Source organism: Somniosus microcephalus, chromosome 22 (genome assembly GCF_052327205.1).
Source record: "Somniosus microcephalus isolate GS21.2 chromosome 22, FLI_Smic_1.0, whole genome shotgun sequence".
NCBI classification, from domain to species: Eukaryota; Metazoa; Chordata; class Chondrichthyes; order Squaliformes; family Somniosidae; genus Somniosus; species Somniosus microcephalus.
Window position 1 is genome coordinate 1,765,244 of NC_141008.1, and position 22,353 is coordinate 1,787,596.

General features: G+C 51.6%; 1 long non-coding RNA gene across 1 annotated transcript; it reads left to right on the plus strand.

Annotated features, from left to right (window-relative positions):
• The first annotated feature begins 14,159 nt into the window (after positions 1–14,159).
• On the plus strand, positions 14,160–22,059 carry LOC147101977 (uncharacterized). Its single transcript, XR_015073289.1, has 3 exons — positions 14,160–14,387; positions 16,684–16,768; positions 21,805–22,059. It is a non-coding gene; the product is annotated as an uncharacterized LOC147101977 (long non-coding RNA).
• Positions 22,060–22,353: the final 294 nt, after the last annotated feature.

Genomic DNA, 22,353 nt, shown 5'->3' on the forward strand with positions numbered 1-22,353 from the left:
TGTTACCGGGCCCTAAAAAGAGATTATAAACTGGCAGACTACCTCACAACCATCAGAGACACAAAACAGAGACAGACCCTCACCAGGTACAGACTAAGCGACCACCAACTGGAAATTGAAAAAGGCAGATACAAGAAATCCTGGCAGCCTAGAGAGAATAGAATATGCGATCAATGTCTGGCCGGCCAGGTTGAAACAGAAATGCATTTCCTACTGAAATGCGAAAAATTCAACACATCAAGAAACATATTATTCAACAAGCTAAGCCAAACAACACCAGATTTCAAGGAATTGGATGACCTGTCAAAATTGAGATTAGTCCTGGGAGAAGGAGACAGACCATACCTTGGGGCCAAATATGTAAAAACATGTCACAACCTGAGGACTGTTTAAAAGTAAGACTGTTTAAAATTAATATTGTTAAAAGTAATATTGTATGTACCCAACAAATGTCAAATCGATTGACACCTACAGAATGTTGGAAAACTGTACCTTTTTGCTATGTAAGCTTTGGCAATATGGTTCTCTGTAAACTTTCATGCCAATAAAGCATTTGAATTGGAAATTGGAATTGGAATTGGAATTGGAGTGAGTGTGTGAGAGAGAGAGACAGTGTGTGAGAGAGAGAGTGAGTGTGTGAGAGAGGTAGATAGAGAGAGACTGAGTGAGTGTGTGAGAGAGAGTGAGAGAGATAGAGAGAGAGAGAGACTAAGTGAGTGTGTGAGAGAGAGAGAGAGGAGTCAGAGAGAGAGACAGAGAGAGACCTGGTTCTGCTGTCTCCCACAGAACAGGGATTACAGCAACAACTAGACCTACTCGACAAATACTGCCAAAATTGGGCTCTAACAGTAAATCTAAAGAAAACCAACATCATGATTTTTCAAAAAAGGCCCAGATGTCAGGAAAGCAAATACCAGTTTACCCTCAGTGATACCACTATAGGACACACTATGAGCTACACCTACCTTGGTCTAACTATTACAGCATCAGGGAGCTTCAGCATAGCAGTGAATGCACTAAAAGAAAAAGCCCGAAGAGCCCTATATGCAATAAAAAGAAAATTCTACAACATCCAAATCCCAATCAAAATCTGGCTCAAAATATTTGACAGCATAATCCTGCCCATTGCACTGTACGGTAGTGAAGTATGGGGCCCGCTAAATCACCAAAGCTACACTAAATGGGAAAAACACACAATAGAAGCCCTACATGCAGAATTCTGCCGAAGCATCCTTCGCACCCAAAGAAAAACGCCAACAAATGCATGCAGAGCCGAACTAGGCAGATACCCACTGATAATAAACATCCAAAAACGAGCACTAAACTTCCTAAATCACCTCAAATCTAGCTCCCCAGACACCCTTCATTTCAAAGCCTTTCAGACCCAAGAGCTAAACCCAGAAAAGAGTCCCCTGAGTCAGCTGCTACTGAAACTAAGTACTCAGCCGGACCCTGACCAGCCCCAGACGAACACAGCCGTCCAAACACCAATCCGAGTGAACCAAATCATTAAAAAATGCAAAGAAACCTACCTGGAACATTGGAACAAAATAACCGAAAGCCAAAGCAGATTAGAATGTTACCGGGCCCTAAAAAGAGAATATAAACTGGCAGACTACCTCACGACCATCAGAGACACAAAACAGAGACAGACCCTCACCAGATACAGACTAAGCGACCACCAACTGGAAATTGAAAAGGCAGATACAAGAAATCCTGGCAGCCTAGAGAGAATAGAATATGCGATCAATGTCTGGCTGGCGAGGTTGAAACAGAAATGCATTTCCTCCTAAAATGCGAAAAATTCAACTCATCAAGAAACATATTATTCAACAAGCTAAGCCAAACAACCCCAGATTTCAAGGAATTGGATGATCTGTCAAAATTGAGATTAGTCCTAGGAGAAGGAGACAGACCATACCTTGGGGCCAAATATGTAACAACATGTCACAACCTGAGGACTGTTTAAAATTAAGACTGTTTAAAATTAATATTGAACGTACCAAATGAAGTACAAAGACTGTTTAAAATTAATATTGTTTAAAAGTAATATTGTATGTACCCAACAAATGTCAAATCGATTGACACCTACAGAATGTTGGAAAACTGTACCTTTTTGCTATGTAAGCTTTGGCAATATGGTTCTCTGTAAACTTTCATGTCAATAAAGCATTTGAATTGGAAATTGGAATTGGAATTGGAGAGACAGAGACAGAGAGAGAGAGAGTGAACCAAATCATTAAAAAATGCAAAGAAACCTACCTGGAACATTGGAACAAAATAACCGAAAGCCAAAGCAGATTAGAATGTTACCGGGCCCTAAAAAGAGAATATAAACTGGCAGACTACCTCACGACCATCAGAGACACAAAACAGAGACAGACCCTCACCAGGTACAGACTAAGCGACCACCAACTGGAAATTGAAAAAGGCAGATACAAGAAATCCTGGCAACCTAGAGAGAATAGAATATGCGATCAATGTCTGGCCGGCGAGGTTGAAACAGAGATGCATTTCCTCCTAAAATGCGAAAAATTCAACACATCAAGAAACATATTATTCAACAAGCTAAGCCAAACAACCCCAGATTTCAAGGAATTGGATGACCTGTCAAAATTGAGATTATTCCTAGGAGAAGGAGACAGACCATACCTTGGGGCCAAATATGTAACAACATGTCACAACCTGAGGACTGTTTAAAATTAAGACTGTTTAAAATTAATATTGAACGTAACAAATGAAGTACAAAGACTGTTTAAAATTAATATTGTTTAAAAGTAATATTGTATGTACCCAACAAATGTCAAATCGATTGACACCTACAGAATGTTGGAAAACTGTATCTTTTTGCTATGTAAGCTTTGGCAATATGGTTCTCTGTAAACTTTCATGCCAATAAAGCATTTGAATTTGGAATTTGGAATTTGGATAGATAGAGAGAGAGAGACTGAGTGAGTGTGTGAGAGAGAGTGAGAGAGATAGAGAGAGAGAGAGACTGAGTGAGTGTGTGAGAGAGACAGAGAGAGACTGAGAGAGAGAGAGACTGAGAGAGAGAGAGAGGGACAGAAAGAGCGAGACTGAGAGAGTGAGACAGAGAGAGCGAGGGACAGAGGGACAGAGAGAGAGAGAGACAGAGAGAGAGACAGAGAGAGACAGACTGAGAGAGAGAGACACAGACAGAGATAGAGAGGGGGAGAGGTTGATGTGGGGGGGAGAGAGGGAGGGGTTGATGGGGGGGAGAGAGGGAGGGGTTGATGGGGGGGAGAGAGGGAGGGGTTGATGGGGGGGAGAGAGGGAGGGGTTGATGGGGGAGAGAGGGAGGGGTTGATGGGGGGGAGAGAGGGAGGGGTTGATGGGCGGGAGCGAGGGAGGGGTTGATGGGCGGAGAGAGGGAGAGGTTGATGAGGGAGAGGTTGATGGGGGGGAGAGAGGGAGAGGTTGATGGGGGGGAGAGGTTGGTGGGGAGAGGGAGAGGCTGATGGGGGGAGAGAGGGAGAGGTTGATAGGGGGGAGAGGGAGTGGTTGATGGGGGCGGGGGGAGAGGGAGAGGTTGATGGGGTGGGGGAGAGGGAGAGGTTGATGGGGTGGGGGAGAGAGGGAGAGGTTGTTGGGGGGGAGAGAGGGAGGGGTTGATGGGGGGGAGAGAGGGAGAGGTTGATGGGGAAGAGAGGGAGAGGTTGATGGGGGGGAGAGGTTGATGGGGGGGAGAGGGAGAGGTTGATGGGGGTGGGGGAGAGGGAGAGGTTGATGGGGTGGGGGAGAGGGAGAGGCTGATGGGGGGAGAGAGGGAGAGGTTGATGGGGGTGGGGGAGAGGGAGAGGTTGATGGGGGTGGGAGAGAGGGAGAGGTTGATGGGGTGGGGGAGAGGGAGAGGTTGATGGGGTGGGGGAGAGAGGGAGAGGTTGTTGGGGGGGAGAGAGGGAGGGGTTGATGGGGGGAGAGAGGGAGAGGTTGATGGGGGAGAGAGGGAGAGGTTGATGGGGGGGAGAGAGGGAGAGGTTGTTGGGGGGAGAGAGGGAGAGGTTGATGGGGGGGCAGAGAGGGAGAGGTTGATGGGGGGGCAGAGAGGGAGAGGTTGATGGGGGGGAGAGGGAGAGGTTGATGGGGGGGGAGAGGGAGAGGTTGATTGGGGGGGAGAGAGGGAGAGGTTGATGGGGGGGAGAGGGAGAGGTTGATGGGGGAGAGAGGGAGAGGTTGATGGGGGGGAGAGGGAGAGGTTGATGGGGGCGGGGGGAGAGGGAGAGGTTGATGGGGGGGAGAGAGGGAGAGGTTGAGGGTGAGAGAGGGAGAGGTTGATTGGGGGGAGAGGGGGCGAGAGAGAGGTTGATGGGGGGGAGAGAGGGAGAGGTTGATGGGGGGGGAGAGAGGCAGGAGGGAGAGGTTGATGGGGGGAGAGGGAGAGGTTGATGGGGTGGGGGAGAGGGAGAGGTTGATTGGGGGGGAGAGGGAGAGGTTGTTGGGTGGGGAGAGAGGGAGAGGTTGATGGGGGAGAGAGGGAGAGGTTGATGGTGGGGGGGAGAGGGAGAGGTTGGTGTGGGGGAGAGAGGGAGAGGTTGATGGGGGGGAGAGGGAGAGGTTGATGGGGGAGAGGGAGAGGTTGATGGGGGGGAGAGGGAGAGGTTGATGGGGGCGGGGGGAGAGGGAGAGGTTGATGGGGGGGAGAGAGGGAGAGGTTGAGGGTGAGAGAGGGAGAGGTTGATTGGGGGGAGAGGGGGCGAGAGAGAGGTTGATGGGGGGGAGAGAGGGAGAGGTTGATGGGGGGGGAGAGAGGCAGGAGGGAGAGGTTGATGGGGGGAGAGGGAGAGGTTGATGGGGGTGGGGGAGAGGGAGAGGTTGATTGGGGGGGAGAGGGAGAGGTTGTTGGGTGGGGAGAGAGGGAGAGGTTGATGGGGGAGAGAGGGAGAGGTTGATGGTGGGGGGGAGAGGGAGAGGTTGGTGTGGGTGAGAGGGAGAGGTTGATGGTGGGGGGGAGAGGGAGAGGCTGATGGGGGGGAGAGAGGGAGGGGTTGTTGGGGGGAGAGAGGGAGAGGTTGATGGGGGGGCAGAGAGGGAGAGGTTGATGGGGGGGAGAGGGAGAGGTTGATGGGGGGGGAGAGGGAGAGGTTGATTGGGGGGGAGAGAGGGAGAGGTTGATGGGGGGGAGAGGGAGAGGTTGATGGGGGAGAGAGGGAGAGGTTGATGGGGGGGAGAGGGAGAGGTTGATGGGGGCGGGGGGAGAGGGAGAGGTTGATGGGGGGGAGAGAGGGAGAGGTTGAGGGTGAGAGAGGGAGAGGTTGATTGGGGGGAGAGGGGGCGAGAGAGAGGTTGATGGGGGGGAGAGAGGGAGAGGTTGATGGGGGGGGAGAGAGGCAGGAGGGAGAGGTTGATGGGGGGAGAGGGAGAGGTTGATGGGGGTGGGGGAGAGGGAGAGGTTGATTGGGGGGGAGAGGGAGAGGTTGTTGGGTGGGGAGAGAGGGAGAGGTTGATGGGGGAGAGAGGGAGAGGTTGATGGTGGGGGGGAGAGGGAGAGGTTGGTGTGGGGGAGAGGGAGAGGTTGATGGGGGGGGACAGAGGGAGAGGTTGTTGGGGGGAGAGAGGGAGAGGTTGTTGGGGGAGAGAGGGAGAGGTTGGTGGGGGGGAGAGGGAGAGGTTGTTGCGGGGAGAGAGGGAGAGGTTGATGGGGGGGAGAGAGGGAGAGGTTGATGGGTGGGGAGAGAGGGAGAGGTTGTTGGGGGGAGAGAGGGAGAGGTTGATGGGTGGGGAGAGAGGGAGAGGTTGATGGGGGGAGAGAGGGAGAGGTTGTTGGGGGGAGAGAGGGAGAGGTTGATGGGTGGGGAGAGAGGGAGAGGTTGATGGGGGGGGAGAGGGAGAGGTTGATGGGGGGGAGAGAGGGAGAGGTTGATGGGGGCGGGGGGAGAGGGAGAGGTTGATGTGGGGGGAGAGAGGGAGAGATTGATGGGGGGGAGAGAGGGAGAGGTTGATTGGAGGGGAGAGAGGGAGAGGTTGATTGTGGGGGAGAGAGGGAGAGGTTGATGGGGGGGAGAGAGGGAGAGGTTGATGGGGGGGTGAGAGAATTCTGTAAAAGTATCATCCGGACTCAAAGGAAAACAGTATTCAATGCATGCAGGGCGGAACTAGGCCAATATCCATTAATAATCACTATCCAAAAAAGAGCCACCAAATTTTGGAATCACCTACAAATGAGCAATCCCCAATGCTATCACTACGACGCCCTGAAATGCCAAGAGCTGACCATAAAGAAGAATACCCTCAGTCAACTAGTCCTGGGACTCAGTGAAGTAACTAGTAACAATACTAACAATAACCAGCCCCAGGACAGTGACAGGGTAACACAAATAATTCGACCCAACACAATCGTCGCTAAGCAAAAGGAAAAATATCTGACATATTGGGCAGAAACAGCAAAAACCCAAAGCAAACTCAATTGCTACTTGGCCCTAAACAGACAATACAACATAGCTGATTACCTGACCATGGTAAAGGATAACAAACTGAGAAGAACCTTGACAAGGTACAGACTTAGCGAACATAGCCTAGCGATCGAAAAAGGCAGACACAGGCAGACCAGGCTACCAAGAGAAGACAGGATATGCTCTCACTGCAGTCAGGGAGTAGTGGAGACAGAGATGCACTTCCTCACAGCCTGCGGAAAATATCAGGGCATCAGGGAGAATTTCTACCAAAAATTCTCACAAATATGCCCTGATTTCAGAAATCTGAATGACAACCAAAAACTCCCATTCCTACTGGGAGAGGAGAGAAGCTGTATAACACTGGCGGCACACTATGTTACAGCTTGCCATGAACAGAGGGACAACCAGTAAATTAAGAAAAGAATATATATAAACAATGCGAATGTATATTTATACACTCAGGGATATACCTGTTTATACACTGTATGAATAGAACTGCGTTTATGTGCTAAACCATAAATGTATTTTGATGCTTTGGCAACATAAGATGTAACTTATCATGCCAATAAAGCGATTTGAATTGTGAATTGGGAGAGGTTGATGGGGGTGGGGAGAGGGAGAGGTTGATGGGCAGGGGGGGAGAGAGGGAGAGGTTGATGGGGGCGGGAGAGAGGGAGAGGTTGATGGGGGTGGGGGGAGAGGGAGAGGTAGATGGGCGGGGGGGGTAGAGAGGGAGAGGTTGATGGGGTGGGGAGAGAGGGAGAGGTTGATGGGCGGGGGGGGAGAGAGGGAGAGGTTGATGGGGTGGGGAGAGAGGGAGAGGTTGATGGGCGGGGGGGAGAGAGGGAGAGGTTGATGTGGGGGAAGAGAGGGAGAGGTTGATGGGGGGGAGAGAGGGGGATGCTGATGGGGGGGAGAGGGAGAGGTTGATGGGCGGGGGGAGAGAGAGGGAGAGGTTGATGTGGGTGGGGAGAGTGGGAGAGGTTGATGGGGAGGGAGGGAGAGGGAGAGGTTGGTGGGCGGGGAGGGGAGAGAGGGAGAGGTTGATGGGGTGGGGAGAGAGGGAGAGGTTGATTGTGGGGGGGAGAGAGGGAGAGGTTGATGGGGGTGGGGGAGAGGGAGAGGTTGATGGGGGTGGGGAGAGAGGGAGAGGTTGATGGGGGAGGGGAGAGAGGGAGAGGTTGATGGGGTGGGGAGAGAGGGAGAGGTTGATGGGGGGTGAGAGAGGGAGGAGGGAGAGGTTGATGGGGGCGGGGGGGAGAGAGGGAGAGGTTGATGGGCGTGGGGAGAGAGGGAGAGGTTGATGGGGGTGGGGAGAGAGGGAGAGGTTGATGGGGGGTGGGGGGGAGAGAGGGAGAGGTTGATGGGGGTGGGGAGAGAGGGAGGAGGGAGAGGTTGATGGGGGGGAGAGAGGGAGGAGGGAGAGGTTGATGGGGGTGGGGGGGAGAGAGGGAGAGGTTGGTGGGGGTGGGGGGGGAGAGAGGGAGATGTTGATGGGGGTGGGGGGGAGAGAGGGAGAGGTTGATGGGGGGTGGGGGGGAGAGAGGGAGAGGTTGATGGGGGGAGAGGGAGAGGTTGATGGGCGGGGAGGGGAGAGAGGGAGAGGTTGATGGGGGGGAGAGAGGGAGAGGTTGATGGGGGGAGAGAGGGAGGAGGGAGAGGTTGATGGGGGGGAGAGATGGAGGAGGGAGAGGTTGATGGGGGTGGGGGGGAGAGAGGGAGAGATTGATGGGGGTGGGGGGGAGAGAGGGAGAGGTTGATGGGGGGAGAGAGGGAGAGGTTGATGGGGGCGGGGGGGAGAGGGAGAGGTTGATGGGCGGGGAGGGGAGAGAGGGAGAGGTTGATGGGGGGAAGAGAGGGAGGAGGGAGAGGTTGATGGGGGGAGAGAGGGAGGAGGGAGAGGTTGATGGGGGTGGGGGGAGAGAGGGAGAGGTTGATGGGGGTGGGGGGGAGAGAGGGAGAGGTTGATGGGGGGTGGGGGGGAGAGAGGGAGAGGTTGATGGGGGGGAGAGGTTGATGGGGGGTGGGGGGGAGAGAGGGAGAGGTTGATGGGGGGGGAGAGAGGGAGATGTTGATGGGGGGGAGAGAGGGAGAGGTTGATGGGGGTGGGGGGGAGAGAGGGAGAGGTTGATGGGGGTGGGGGGGAGAGAGGGAGAGGTTGATGGGGGTGGGGGGGGGAGAGGGAGAGGTTGATGGTGGTGGGGGGGAGAGAGGGAGAGGTTGATGGGGGGGAGAGTGGGAGAGGTTGATGTGGGTGGGGAGAGAGGGAGAGGTTGATTGGGGGGGAGAGAGGGAGAGGTTGGGGGGGAGAGAGGGAGAGGTTGATTGTGGGGGAGAGGGGGAGAGAGAGTGGTTGATGGGGGGGGAGAGAGGGAGAGGTTGATGGGGGGGAGAGAGGCAGGAGGGAGAGGTTGATCGGGGGGGGAGAGGGAGAGTTTGATGGGGGGAGAGAGGCAGGAGGGAGAGGTTGATGGGGGGGTAGAGGGAGAGGTTGATGGGGGTGGGGGAGAGGGAGAGGTTGATTGGGGGGGGAGAGGGAGAGGTTGTTGGGTGGGGAGAGAGGGAGAGGTTGATGGGGGAGAGAGGGAGAGGTTGGTGGTCGGGGGGAGAGGGAGAGGTTGGTGGGGGGGAGAGGGCGAGGTTGATGGGGGGGAGAGGGAGAGGTTGTTGGGGGGAGAGAGGGAGAGGTTGATGGGGGGAGAGAGGGAGAGGTTGATGGGTGGAGAGAGAGGGAGAGGTTGTTGGGGGGAGAGAGGAAGAGATTGCTGGGTGGGGAGAGAGGGAGGGGTTGATGGGGGGGAGAGAGGGAGAGGTTGTTGGGGGGAGATAGGGAGAGGTTGATGGGTGGGGAGAGAGGGAGAGGTTGATGGGGGGGAGAGAGGGAGAGGTTGTTGGGGGGAGAGAGGGAGAGGTTGTTGGGGGGAGAGAGGGAGAGATTGATGGGGGGGGTAGAGAGGGAGAGGTTGTTGGAGGGAGAGAGGGAGAGGTTGATGAGGGGGGAGAGAGGGAGAGGTTGATGGGTGGGGAGAGAGGGAGAGGTTGTTGGGGGGAGAGAGGGAGAGGTTGATGGGTGGGGAGAGAGGGAGGGGTTGATGGGGGGAGAGAGGGAGAGGTTGGGGGAGAGAGGGAGAGGTTGATGGGTGGGGAGAGAGGGAGAGGTTGATGGGGGGAGAGGGAGAGGTTGATGTGGGGTGAGAGAGGGAGAGATTGATGGGGGGGAGAGAGGGAGAGGTTGATTGGAGGGGAGAGAGGGAGAGGTTGATTGGGGGGGAGAGAGGGAGAGGTTGATGGGGGGAGAGGGAAAGGTTGATGGGGCGGAACTAGGCCAATATCCATTAATAATCACTATCCAAAAAAGAGCCACCAAATTTTGGAATCACCTACAAATGAGCAATCCCCAATGCTATCACTACGACGCCCTGAAATGCCAAGAACTGACCATAAAGAAGAATACCCTCAGTCAACTAGTCCTGGGACTCAGTGAAGTAACTGCTAACAATACTAACAATAACCAGCACCAGGACAGTGACAGGGTAACACAAAGAATTCGACCCATCACAATCGTCGCTAAGCAAAAGGAAAAATATCTGACATATTGGGCAGAAACAACAAAAACCCAAAGCAAACTCAATTGCTACTTGGCCCTAAACAGACAATACAACATAGCTGATTACCTGACCATGGTAAAGGATAACAAACTGAGAAGAACCTTGACAAGGTAAAGACTTAGCGAACATAGCCTAGCGATCGAAAAAGGCAGACACAGGCAGACCAGGCTACCAAGAGAAGACAGGATATGCTCCCACTGCAGTCAGGGAGTAGTGGAGACAGAGATGCACTTCCTCACAGCCTGCGGAAAATATCAGGGCATCAGGGAGAATTTCTACCAAAAATTCTCACAAATATGCCCTGATTTCAGAAATCTGAATGACAACCAAAAACTCCCATACCTACTGGGAGAGGAGAGAAGCTGTATAACACTGGCGGCACACTATGCTACAGTTTGCCATTAAAAGAGGGACAACCAGTAAACTAAGAAAAGAATATATATAAACAATGCGAATGTATATTTATACTCTCAGGGATATACCTGTTTATACACTGTATGAATAGAACTGCGTTTATGTGCTAAACCATAAATGTATTTTGATGCTTTGGCAATATAAGATGTAACTTATCATGCCAATAAAGCGATTTGAATTGTGAATTGTGAGAGAGGGAGAGGTTGATGGGGGTGGGGAGATGGAGAGGTTGATGGGCCGGGGGGGAGAGGGGGGAGGTTGATGGGGGCGGGAGAGAGGGAGAGGTTGATGGGGGTGGGGGGGAGAGGGAGAGGTAGATGGGTGGGGGTGGTAGAGAGGGAGAGGTTGATGGGGTGGGGAGAGAGGGAGAGGTTGATGGGCGCGGGGGGAGAGAGGGAGAGGCTGATAGGGTGGGGAGAGAGGGAGAGGTTGATGGGCGGGGGGGAGAGAGGGAGAGGTTGATGTGGGGGGAGAGAGGGAGAGGTTGATGGGGGGGAGAGAGGGGGATGCTGATGGGGGGGAGAGGGAGAGGTTGATGGGCGGGGGGGAGAGAGAGGGAGAGGTTGATGTGGGTGGGGAGAGTGGGAGAGGTTGATGGGGGGGGAAGAGAGGGAGAGGTTGATGGGGGGTGGGAGGGAGAGGGAGAGGTTGATGGGCGGGGAGGGGAGAGAGGGAGAGGTTGATGGGGTGGGGAGAGAGGGAGAGGTTGATTGGGGGGGGAGAGAGGGAGAGGTTGATGGGGGTGGGGAGAGAGGGAGAGGTTGATGGGGGTGGGGAGAGAGGGAGAGGTTGATGGGGGTGGGGAGAGAGGGAGAGGTTGATGGGGGGTGGGGGGGAGAGAGGGAGAGGTTGATGGGGGTGGGGAGAGAGGGAGGAGGGAGAGGTTGATGGGGGGGAGAGAGGGAGGAGGGAGAGGTTGATGGGGGTGGGGGGGAGAGAGGGAGAGGTTGGTGGGCTTGGGGGGGAGAGAGGGAGAGGCTGATGGGGGTGGGGGGGAGAGAGGGAGAGGTTGATGGGGGGGAGAGAGGGAGAGGTTGATGTGGGGTGGGGGGGAGGAGAGGGAGAGGTTGATGAGCGGGGAGGGGAGAGAGGGAGAGGTTGATGGGGGGGAGAGAGGGAGAGGTTGATGGGGGGGAGAGAGGGAGGAGGGAGAGGTTGATGGGGGGAGAGAGGGAGGAGGGAGAGGCTGATGGGGGTGGGGGGGAGAGAGGGAGAGGTTGATGGGGGTGGGGGGGAGAGAGGGAGAGGTTGATGGGGGGGGGAGAGAGGGAGAGGTTGATGGGGGCGGCTGTGAATGAACTGAAAGAGAAAGCAAGAAGGGCTTTCTATGCCATCAAAAAATCAATCCAAATAGAAATCCCAATTAGCATTTGGCTCAAAATTTTCAAATCAGTAATTGAACCAATTGCACTCTGTGGCAGTGAGGTCTGGGGACCACTAACACAACAAGATTTTGCAAAATGGGATAAACACCCAATTGAGATCCTACATGCGGAATTCTGTAAAAGTATCCTCCGGACTCAAAGGAAAACAGTAAACAACGCATGCAGGGCGGAACTAGGCCAATACCCATTAATAATCACTATCCAAAAAAGAGCCACCAAATTTTGGAATCACCTACAAATGAGCAATCCCCAATGCTATCACTACGACGCCCTGAAATGCCAAGAGCTGACCATAAAGAAGAATACCCTCAGACAACTAGTCCTGGGACTCAATAAAGTAACTAATAACAATACTAACAATAACCAGTCCCAGGACAGTGACAGGGTAACACAAAGAATTCGACCCAACACAATCGTCGCTAAGCAAAAGGAAAAATATCTGTCATATTGGGCAGAAACAACAAAAACCCAAAGCAAACTCAATTGCTACTTGGCCCTAAACAGACAATACAACATAGCTGATTACCTGACCATGGTAAAGGATAACAAACTGAGAAGAACCTTGACAAGGTACAGACTTAGCGAACATAGCCTAGCGATCGAAAAAGGCAGACACAGGCAGACCAGGCTGCCAAGAGAAGACAGGATATGCTCTCACTGCAGTCAGGGAGTAGTTGAGACAGAGATGCACTTCCTCACAGCCTATGGAAAATATCAGGGCATCAGAGAGAATTTCTATCAAAAATTCTCACAAATATGCCCTGAATTCAGAAATCTGACTGACAACCAAAAACTCCCATTCCTACTGGGGGAGGAGAGAAGCTGTGTAACACTGGCGGCACACTATGTTACAGCTTGCCATGAACAGAGGGACAACCAGTAAACTAAGACAAGAGTATATATAAACAAGGCGAAAATATATTTATAAACTCAGGGATATACCTGTTTATACACTGTATGAATGGAACCGCGTTTATGTGTTCAACCATAAATGTATTTTGATGCTTTGACAACATAAGATGTACCTTATCATGCCAATAAAGCGATTTGTATTGTATTGTATTGTATTGGAAGAGGGAGATGTTGATGGGCGGGGAGGGGAGAGAGGGAGAGGTTGATGGGGGGGAGAGAGGGAGGAGGGAGAGGTTGATGGGGGGGAGAGAGGGAGGAGGGAGAGGTTGATGGGGGTGGGGGGGAGAGAGGGAGAGGTTGATGGGGTGGGGGGGAGAGAGGGAGAGGTTGATGGGGGGTGGGGGGAGAGAGGGAGAGGTTGATGGGGGGAGAGAGGGAGAGGTTGATGGGGGGTGGGGGGGAGAGAGGGAGAGGTTGATGGGGGGGAGAGAGGGAGAGGTTGATGGGGGTGGGGGGAGAGAGGGAGAGGTTGATGGGGGTGGGGGGGTAGAGAGGGAGAGGTTGATGGGGGGGAGAGAGGGAGAGGTTGATGGGGGGTGGGGAGGAGAGAGGGAGAGGTTGATGGGGGTGGGGGGGAGAGAGGGAGAGGTTGATGGGGGGGAGAGAGGGAGAGGTTGATGGGGGGGAGAGAGGGAGAGGTTGATGGGGGGGGAGAGAGGGAGAGGTTGATGGGGTGGGGGGCAGAGAGGGAGAGGTTGATGGGGGTGGGGAGAGAGGGAGAGGTTGATGGGGTGGGGGGGAGAGAGGGAGAGGTTGATGGGGGTGGGGAGAGAGGGAGAGGTTGATGGGGGGAGAGAGGGAGAGGTTGATGGGGGGGTGGAGAGAGGGAGAGGTTGATGGGGGGGAGAGAGGGAGAGGTTGATGGGGTGGGGAGAGAGGGAGAGGTTGATGGCGGGGGGCTGGTGGAGAGGGAAGAATCTGCCGTTTGGGACAGGAGTGCAGAGAGTGCAGAGAGACTGAGGTTCTTGGATATTGGTGTGTTGCTCTGCCTCCTGGTAAGTATTAAATAGTCGATTTATTGCATCACTTGATTTACACTGTTTGACTTCCTTTGTCCAACTAACAAGGATGTTCAAAATGGCTGGCTTTATACCGCAGCAGATGTACCCGCCCCCTTTATTACCACCGGACTTGCAAACTTTAATTTTGGTGTGTTGACCTCAGATCAGTGTGGTCCACTGAAATTACCTTGATCTAACACCCGGGTTGCAGGTGTCGCTGGCAAGGCCGGCATTTATTGCCCATCCCTAATTGCCCCCTGAGAAGGTGGCGGTGTGCCGCCGCCTTGAACCGCTGCAGTCCGTGTGCTGAAGGTGCTCCCACAGTGCTGTTAGGGAGGGAGTTCCAGGATTTCGACCCAGCGACGATAAAGGAATGGCGATATATAGACAAGATGGTGTGTGACACATCTGCGCCATTTCTCACATTGTGTTCAATAATGTTTGTGAGGAAGTTGTTCACTTTTTTTACCATTTACGTGCTTTTGACTCCAATCCTTTCCCCTCTCCTGCTATTTGATCTATAATCCCATCTTTTCCCCGCTCCTGCTATTTGCTCTGTAATCCAAACCTTTCCCCTCTTCCTTAAACACTTATCAATCACAGATTTATATTTTCTTTTCTTTTATCTTCCAGAAAATGCAGAGCTGGTACAACGTGAGTATAAAGTGCAATTCTTGATTTTTAATTCTGTGTTTTATGTCTGTGTTGCCTTGCGTTGGTTTGTGCTATTGTTAAATTACAGTTCGAGAACCATTGCTGTGGAATTGTGTGTCACGGTGGGATTAACTAATGCTGCTGCAAGACACGCCAGTATCTCTTTCTTGTCCTTTCTGGACATATGTTCTCATCAATGTGTCTCAAATTTGAGAGAATGCATCACGTCATCTGCATGGAATCTAGAGAACCGGGGAGCCCCTGAGCTGAGATTGTCCGATGGGTCAGAGGGTGAAATCTAAAGCTGGCACTGGCCAGAAGGAAGAGCAGCAGAGCCCAAGTCAAGGAGGCCCTTGCCAAAGGAAATGGCAGAGCCTTCGAACTTTTGCCTAAAAAGAGCCATACTGAAATCTCTGGATCTCATTTCCCTTGGGATTCCTGGATACCAAATAAATAGGGGCAATTTCCTTGGTCTAGACTGGATACAATCCCAGGCCCGATAGTTGTGTGCTGGGCACTACGCCCAGGCACCATTCCACTTTCCTTATATATATCTGTTTAGAGAAGAGTAGATCCCAGCTAATCACTTATTGATGAGTAAATAAGTGCAGTACTGAGGGAGGACCGCACTGTCGGAGGGGTAGTACTGAGGGAGCGCTGCACTGTCGGAGGGGCAGTACTGAGGGAGGACCGCACTGTCGGAGGGGCAGTACTGAGGGAGCGCCGCACTGTCGGAGGGGTAGTACTGAGGGAGCGCTGCACTGTCGGAGGGGCAGTACTGAGGGAGCACCGCACTGTCGGAGGGGCAGCACTGAGGGAGCGCCGCACTGTCGGAGGGGCAGCACTGAGGGAGCGCTGCACTGTCGGAGGGGCAGTATTGAGGGAGCACCGCACTGTCGGAGGGGCAGTACTGAGGGAGCGCCGCACTGATGGAGGGGCAGCACTGAGGGAGTGCCGCACTGTCGGAGGGGCGGTACTGAGGGAGTGCCACACTGTCGGAGGGTCAGTACTGAGGGAGTGCCGCACTGTCGGAAGGGTAATACTGAGGGAGCACCGCACTGTCGGAGGGGCAGTACTGAGGGAGCGCTGCACTGTCGGAGGGGCAGTACTGAGGGAGCAGCGCACTGTCGGAGGGGCAGTACTGAGGGAGCACTGCACTGTTGGAGGGGCAGTACTGAGGGAGCGCTGCACTGTCGGAGGGGCAGCATTGAGGGAGTGCCGCACTGTCGGAGGGGCAGTACTGAGGGAGTGCCACACTGTTGGAGGGTCAGTACTGAGGGAGCGCCGCACTGTTGGAGGCTCAGTACTGAGGGAGTGCCACACTGTCGGAGGGGCAGTACTGAGGGAGAGCCGCACTGTTGGAGGGGCAGTACTGGGGGAGCGCCGCACTGTCGGAGGGGCAGTACTGAGGGAGCGCCGCACTGTCGGAGGGGCAGTACTGAGGGGGGGCAGTACTGAGGGAGTGCCGCACTGTCGGAGGGGCAGTACTGAGGGAGCGCAGTAGTGAGGGAGCGCCGCACTGTCGGAGGGGCAGTACTGAGGGAGCGCCGCACTGTCGGATGGGCAGTACTGAGAGAGTGCCGCACTGTTGGAGGGGCAGTACTGAGGGAGCGCCGCACTGTCGGAGGGGCAGTACTGAGGGGGGGCAGTATTGAGGGAGCGCCGCACTGTCGGAGGGTCAGTACTGAGGGAGCGCAGTACTGAGGGAGCGCCGCACTGTCGGAGGGGCTGCACTGAGGGAGTGCTGCACTGTCGGAGTTGCAGTCTTTCGGATGAGACGTTAACACGAGGGCCCCACCTGCCATTTCAGGTGGATGCAAAAGTTCCCGCAGCCACTATTTCGAAGAAGCGCAGGATGTTGTCCAGTTGTCCTGGGGCCAATATTTATCCCTCAATCAACATCGCTAAAACAGAATATTGTTTGTGGGATCTTGTGCGCTAACTGGCCGATGGGCTGAGAGATGGTCACTGCAGTTAATGTGCTGTGATCGCGCTTCTCGTGACTCCAGTTGCATGTTCATTTCTTTTAATTGCCATCCTGCTTAAATTAACGTCGCTCAGTCATGCTAAGTCTGAGGTTTGCTTTGATTTCTGTTACATATTCCATTAGTTTTCCAAAAAGGAGAAGGATTGAACTGTGTGTCTCCTTCATATTGCAAGATGCATGGAAACCATTTTAGAGCCTGCATTTTCAGTGACTTGACAGCTGTGTACGTATTTGTAATAAGGTTGATTGGATAGGAAGAGCGGTGTTTGATCCAGATATTCCTCTGGAGAAATTGTATCTTTCTTCCAGGTGTTGAGCCCCACATACAAACAGCGGAACGAAGACTTTCACAAACTGTTCAAGAAGCTGCCCGATTCAGAGCGACTGATTGAGGGTGAGGCCGATTGTGGGTGTGAGGCGGGTGTTGGGCGGGTCCGGCGGTGGGCGAGGCAGAGTGTAGGTTCGAGTGACTGTAGGGTATTGATGAGAGTCACGTTTTGTTTGAGGGGGAAACAGTGAGCCTCAATGTTGACATCAGAAATACTTGTTCTGACTGTAGATTTTGACCCAGGGGTACAGGCTGGGGCTGACTGTAGATACTGACACAGGGGTACAGGCTGGGGCTGACTGTAGATACTGACACAGGGGTACAGGCTGGGGCTGACTGTAGATACTGACCCAGGGGTACAGGCTGGAGCTGACTGTAGATACTGACCCAGGGGTACAGGCTGGGGCTGACTGTAGATACTGACCCAGGGGTACAGGCTGGAGCTGACTGTAGATACTGACCCAGGTGTACAGACGGGGCTGACTGTAGATACTGACCCAGGGGTACAGGCTGGGGCTGACTGTATATACTGACCCAGGGGTACAGACTGGGGCTGACTGTAGATACTGACCCAGGGGTACAGACTGGGGCTGACTGTAGATACTGACCCAGGGGTACAGACTCGGGCTGACTGTAAATACTGACCCAGGGGTACAGACTGGGGCTGACTGTAGATACTGACCCAGGGGTACAGACTGGGGCTGACTGTAGATACTGACCCAGGGGTACAGACTGGGGCTGACTGTAGATACTGACCCAGGTGTACAGACTCGGGCTAGGTGATGTTTGCAGTGTGATATAACATGTATTAATTGTCTTTCATGAATGGGGAGTGATGTTACAATTGGTTGATATTTTCCTGTGCGCGGTATTTAGTGTACTGATGGATGCGTCCGCATCAAATTCCGTTTTTTGTTGCTCCTTTTGACCTCTGTTGAGCCCAGCGCTGCTCGGGCCTCTCAGCGCTGCTCGGGATCCTTGGTGCTCACTCGTCCGACAGCTGCCTGTGGACGGAAGCTACTTTCACCTCTCCTGTGACTTGTGTTAGGTGTAAATCAAGGATCTGGTGAGAAAAGGAGCCGAATGATTCTGGTGCAACCCAAATTGAACAAAGGTCTTCGTTGCATTTGCTGCTACCTGCCCACAATTTATCAGACACTGAATTCACCCTGGCGTGATGGGATTTTAAATCTTGACTTTAAATGGCTGTTCACTCCTCCTCTATAACCATGTCCCAAATAACAGGACTCCCGTCCTCTATAACCATGTCCCTAGTAACAGGACTTCCGTCCTCTATAACCATGTCCCCAGTAACAGGACTCCCGTCCTCTATAACCATGTCCCCAGTAACAGGACAACCGTCCTCTATAACCATGTCCCTAGTAACAGAACTCCCGTCCTCTATAACCATGTCCCCAGTAACAGGACTCCCGTCCTCTATAACCATGTCCCCAGTAACAGGACTCCCGTCCTCTATAACCATGTCCCCAGTAACAGGACTCCCGTCCCCTATAACCATGTCCCCAGTAACAGGACTCCCGACCTCTATAACCATGTCCCCAGTAACAGAACATAAGAAATAGGAGCAGGAGTAGGCCAGTCGGCCCCTCGAGCCTGCTCCGCCATTCAATAAGATCATGGCTGATCTGATCCTAACCTCAAATCTACTTCCACTCTCCATCCCACCCGAACCCATGTGATCTCCCGGGAGAGGCGAAAAACCAGATAAAAAAAACCAGTGGCCAATTTGGGAGAAAAAATCTGGGAAATTCCTCTCCGACCCATCTAGGTGATCGAAACTCGTCCAGGAGATCACTCTGTCCCTGTATTTCCTGCAGTACTTACCTTCTGTAAAAGGTGATCTCCACCCAAGTCAGGAACAGGCCCAATTTACTCTTGAAGGACTAACACAGAATTAGAACACAAGAAGTAGGAGCAGAACCAGGCTACACGGCCCCTGGCCCGCTCCGCCACCCACAGGGCCATGACCATTCCGAACCTAGACTCATGTCCAATTTCCTGCCCGCTCCCCGTAACCCCTAATTCCCTTTACTTCGAGGAAACTGTCTATTTCTGTTTTAAATGTATTTAATGATGTAGCTTCCACAGCTTTCTGGGGCAGCAAATTCCACAGACCTACTACCCTGTGAATGAAGATGTTTCTCCTCATCTCAGTTATGAAAGAGCAGCCCCTTATTCTAAGATTATGCCCCCAGTTCTAGTTTCACCCATCATTGGAAACATCCTCACCGCATCCACCCGATCAAGCCCCTTCACAATCTTATATGTTTCAATAAGATCGCCTCTCATTCTTCTGAACTCCAATGAGTAGAGTCCCAATCTACTCAACCTCTCCTCATATGTCCACCCCCTCATCCCCGGGATTAACCGAGTGAACCTTCTTTGTCCTGCCTCGAGAGCAAGTATGTCTTTTCTTAAGTATGGACACCAAAACTGTATGCAGTATTCCAGGTGCGCTCTCACCAATACCTTGTATAACTGCAGCAATACCTCCCTGTTTTTATATTCTATCCCCCTAGCAATAAAAGCCAACATTCCATTGGCCTTCTTGATCACCTGCTGCACTTGCATACTAACTTTTTGAGTTTCGTGCACCAGGACCCCCAGATCCCTTTGTACTGCAGTACTTTCCAGTTTCTTGCCATTAAGATAATAACTTGCTCTATGATTTTTCCTGCCAAAGTGCATAACCTCACACTTTCCAGTATTGTATTCCATCTGCCAAATCTCTGCCCACTTACTTAGCCTGTCTATGTCCCCTTGCAGGTTTTTTATGTCCTCCTCACTCACTACTTTCCCTCCCATCTTAGTATCATCTGCAAACTTTGATATGTTACACTCGGTCCCCTCCTCCAAATCATTAATATAGATTGTAAAGAGCTGGGGACCCAGCACTGACCCCTGCGGAACACCACTAGTTACTGATTGCCAGTCTGAGAATGAACCATTTATCCCAACTCTCTGCCTTCTGTTAGATAGCCAATCCTCTATCCATGCCAGAATATTACCCCCAATCCCGTGATTTTTTATCTTAAGCAATAATCTTTTGTGTGGCACCTTATCAAATGCCTTTTGGAAGTCTAAATACACTACGTCCACTGGTTCCCCTTTATCCACCCTATATGTTACTTCCTCAAAGAACTCCAGCAAATTTGTCAAACATGACTTCCCCTTCATAAAACCATGCTGACTTTGTCTTATTAAATTATGATTATCCAAATGTCCTGTTACTGTCTCCTTAATAATGGACTCCAAAATTTTAACTGCCACAGATGTTAGGCTAACCGGTCTATAGTTTCCAGCCTTCTGTCTACTGCCCTTTTTAAATAAGGGTGTTACATTAGCAGTTTTCCAGTCTGCCGGGACCTTTGCCGAGTCCAGGGAGTTTTGGAAAATTATTACCAATGCATCCACAATACCTACCGCCACTTCCCTCAAGACCCTAGGATGTAAGCCATCAGGTCCAGGTGATTTATCCGGCTTGAGTCCCATTATTTTACCGAGTACCACTTCCTTAGTGATTTTTATCGTGTTTAGCTCCTCCCCCCCTTTAGCCCCCTGTTTGTCCAGTGTTGGGATATTCTTAGTGTCTTCTACTGTAAAGAGTGATATAAAATATTCATTCAGTGTTTTTGCCATCTCCATATTTCCCACCATTAATTTCCCGGTCTCATCCTCTAAGGGACCAACATTTACTTTAGCCACCCTTTTTCTTTTTATATAACTATAAAAACTCTTACTATCTGTTTTTATATTTTTTGCTAATTTACTTTCATAATTTATCTTCCCTTTCTTAATCTTTTTGTCATTTTTTGCTCTCTTTTAAAGTTTTCCCAATCCTCTATCCTCCCACTAGATTTGGCTACCTTATATGCCCTTGTTTTTAGTCGAATACTATCCTTAATTTCTTTACTTAGCCACGGATGGCTGTCTTTTCTTTTACACCCTTTTCTTCTCAGTGGAATATATTTTTTTTGGAAGTTGTAAAATAACTCCTTAAATGTACACCACTGATCATGTATCGTCTTACCCTTTAATCTATTTTCCCAATCCACTCTACTCAATTCCGCTCTCATACCTTCATAGTCTCCTTTATTCAAGCTTAGCACGCTTGTTTGAGATCTAACCTTCTCACCCTCGAATTGAATATGGAATTCAACCATGTTATGTCCAAGGGGATCCTTTACTAGGACATTTTTAATTAATCCTGTCTCGTTACACGGGACCAGATCTAAGGTTGCTTGCCCCCTGGCCGGTTCAGTTACATACTGCTCAAGAAATCCATCCCTAATACACTCAATTAACTCATCCTCAAGGCAGCCCTGCCCAATTTGATTTGTCCAATTAATATGATAGTTAAAATCCCCCATAATTATAGATGTTCCCTTATTACAAGCCTCAACTATTTCCTGATTGATACTCCGTCCAACAGAGTTGCCACTGTTCGGAGGCCTATAGACTACGCCCACTAGTGTTTTTTTCCCCTTATTATTCCTTACCTCCACCCAAACTGTTTCATTATCCTGATCTTTTGACCCAATATCATTTCTCTGTATTACAGTGATTCCTTCCTTTTGGACTCCCCAGCCTTCGGGAACATCCTTCCTGCATCTAGTCTGTCCAGTCCTGTCAGAATTTTATAAGTTTCAATGAGATCCCCTCTCATTCTTCTAAACTCCAGCGAGTATAAGCCCAATCGACCTAATCTCTCCTCATACGTCATTCCTGCCATCCCAGGTATCAGCCTGGTGAATCTTCGCTGAACTCCCTCCATGGCAAGAACATCCTTCCTCAAATAAGGCGACCAAAACTGCACACAATACTCAAGATGTGGTCTCACCAAGGCCCTGTACAACTGCAGCAAGATATCCTCGTTCCTGTACTCGAACCTTCTTGCTATGAAGGCCAACATACCATTTGCCTTCTTAACCGTCTGCTGCTCCTGTTACCTGGGGAGAAAGCTAGTTATCACCGGCAAGCTCCAAATAATGCAGATTGTCAACAGGTTAGATGAGTGTACCTTTGTCGTCAGTGTGTGTGAACTAACAGCTCCCTCCATTTCCGGTTATTTATTTGATTAGGCACATGATACTGATGCAGAGTCTCTTGTCGGGTTTCTCGAAGGCATCAAATGGATTCTTCGGGAAGTTGGGAGATTGTGAACCATTTGAGTGATAGCTGGGACTTGACGGAGAAGGAGACCATCAATGGGGAATGACGTTAGACCTAAGCAGCTCAGCTAGCCTGAATCTCCCACCTCTGTCAGGACAAACTGCTCATGACACTGCACTATATCTCAAGGAGGTGGATGGATACTGGCGAGATGATGTACTTCGCTGATGCATAGATACATAGATACATAGAGATAGGAACAGGAGTAGGCCATTCGGCCCTTCGAGCCTGCTCCGCCATTCAATGAGATCATGGCTGATCTTACCAGTTCAGTACCCCGTCCCCGCCTTTTCTCCGTAACCCTTAATCCCCTTAGCCTTCAGAAATATATCCAATTCTCTCTTGAAAATATTTATTGAATTAGCCTTCACAGCCCTCTGTGGCAGGGAATTCCACAGGCTCACCACTCTTTGAGTGAAGAAATTCTTCCTCATCTCTGTTTTAAATGATTTGCCCGC